Genomic DNA, 2,654 nt, shown 5'->3' on the forward strand with positions numbered 1-2,654 from the left:
AGTGAATGCTACTGGTTTCTGGGATGGGAGAGTCTTTTCATCTGAAACACCGAGACAATGGCCCCAGCTCTGGCTGGTTAGCTATGACTGGGACACAGAGAAGTGGGGCATGAGGATTTGCAGTGACGATTCAGGGGAATTTTTGGTTAAATGTTTGCTTGTGATTGCAGGGTACTGGACTTGCAGACCGAGCTATCTCCTCCTGGCCCCATGGGCCTATATTCCAGATGCTCTGAGTTTTCTTCCTCCTGTCTTTATACCAAATGTGAAATGGCAGTAAGGTGTCATGGGCTGGTGTTTGGGGCAGCTCTAGATCAAAATGTGCCAACAATCAATGTCCTCGATTGTTACCTCTCCTCCAAAGCTCGATTTTCCCTTTCTGCCCAAACCCACTTCGAGGACAGACATCAGATGGATCAGTAATAATCAGTGTGTGCCCCTCTGGGACATCCCGTAGATGCTGCAACTGCACACCTGGATTTCTCCCCCTAATACCGAGTCATCCACACCAGAAGACAGCGTCGTCTACCCCTTGCAGACCTCAGTGCATCCTCTGGTGAGAGACAGCAGATTCACTGGCTGCATCCTAGGGAGAGATCTTTTATACCTAAATAGCCCCTAAAGTGTGTCCAGGGAGGAACTCGTTTGAGCCTGGCTCCAGTGCCACCTGCCGGACGGTTTGGGACAAGCCTGGCTCGCCTCCTGCTTGTTTTGCAAAAAAGGCTAACCATTTAGGAATTGGAGATGGATCCTTTGCCATTATGATGACTTTACAGGTCCCCACAAATTCATATGGGGCTCCCACCCTGTAACACACACACACAAACATGCACGTACATGCACGCACACACATGCACAGTACAGCCCAAACGCACACCTTCATGTGTGGGATTCGATCCTGCTGTTGCAATCCATCGTGTTGCTGTCTGTAGCTCTCGCAGCGCATGGCACAGCTGGGACCTAAGGAACTTGGGAATGGCCTTGTCCTCCTCTGCTAGCTTTTCTCTTGTGCCTTTTACCAAACCAGGGGCTGTAATAAGTGCAGCTCTGATTCCTTCTTGGCCTTTTGGTTAAGATCAAGCGAGGCAGAGGGCATCTGAACCCCAAAGACCTCTGTTCCTGGGCTTGCTTACATGTAGGAAGCCTGCCTGGATTTGGGGAGTATCCGTAGCCCCAGACTGAAAGGGAGGAGACTCGTCTGGTGGTAGAGCCATGCAGACTATCCTCAGTCGAATTTTGGAACTTTACCGTTGGGCTTTACTTACCTGAATTGGGAACTGATTTGGCCTTGATAAAGATAAAAAAGTGCAGTGTGTGTCTTTTCTTTCAGTGTTGCCCCTCTTTTTGCCATGTGCTCCATTACTCTTCTACCCAAACTAACCCATTTTCTCCCTATGCTCTTTAGTTATAGAATTGTATTGAAATAGGGCTGGCGTAGCACTCTTGTCCAGCCCCATGCTCAAGGCAGGATTAGCCCTTTTGCAAATCACTCCAGCCAAGGGCTTGTCTAATCTGCTCTTAAAAGATGAGAAGTTTCCACATCCTTTCCAGGTAATCTGCTCCACTGCTGAGCCGCCCTCACAGGGAGAAAGTTCTCCCTAATTTCCAACCTTAATGTCCCTTGTTGCAACATAGGCCTGTTATTTCCTATCCTGTCCTCTTCAGTCACTGAGAATAAATTGATCTTCAGGTATTGAAGACTGTTATCAACTCTCCCCCTCCCCCAGTCTTCTCTTCTCCAGACTAACTAATCCCAGTTCTTTCAGCCCATCCTTGTGATTCATGTTTTCTGACCTCTGATCATTTTTGTTGCTTTTTCATAGATTTCATAGACATTCAGGCTGGAAGGGACCTCAGAAGATCATCGAGTCCAGCCCCAGACCCAAAGGGCAGGAAGTCAGCTGGGGTCATAGTATCCCAACAAGAAAACATCCAATTTGCTCTTGAAGGTGTTCAATGTAGGTGCTTGAACCACCTCCGATGGCAGGCTGTTCCAGACTTTGGGGGCTTGAACAGGAAAGAAATTCTTCCTTATGTCCAGCCTGAAATGGTCTCACAGGAGTTTATGACCGTTCAACCTCATCATCCCTTGGGGCGCTCTGGTGAACAAACGTTCCCCCAGATCCTGGTGGTCACTCCTGATAAACTTATAGGTGGCCACCGGATCACCCCTGAGCCTGCACTTTTCCAGGCTAAAGAGCCCCATGGCTCTCAGCCTGTCATCGTAAGGTCTGTTTTCTTGACCTCAGATCATGTGCGTGGCTCTTCTCTGGACTCTCTCAAGCTTCTGCACATCCTTTTTGAATTGTGGGGCCCAAAACTGGATGCAGTACTCTAGCTGCGGCCTCACCAAGGCCCAGTACAAGGGGAGAATGATGTCCCGGGATTTGCTTGAGAAGCAAATAGGGATGCAAGCCAGTGTTTTGGTCGCTTTACTAGCCACAGCATCACATTGCAGGCTCATGTTCATCTTGTGGTCAATGATGACCCCCAAGTCCCTTTCTTCCGTAGTGCTAGCCAGCGTAGCTCTGCCGAGCCTAGACGGATGCTGCAGGTTTTTCCTCCCAGAGTGGAGAACCTTGCATTTTTCGGTGTTAAACACCATCAGGTTCTCGTCTGCCCATTTGCTGAGCCTGTCCAGGTCCGCCTGGATC

Source organism: Gavialis gangeticus, unplaced genomic scaffold (assembly GCF_001723915.1).
Source record: "Gavialis gangeticus isolate Ggan-Ray unplaced genomic scaffold, GavGan_comp1, whole genome shotgun sequence".
NCBI classification, from domain to species: Eukaryota; Metazoa; Chordata; order Crocodylia; family Gavialidae; genus Gavialis; species Gavialis gangeticus.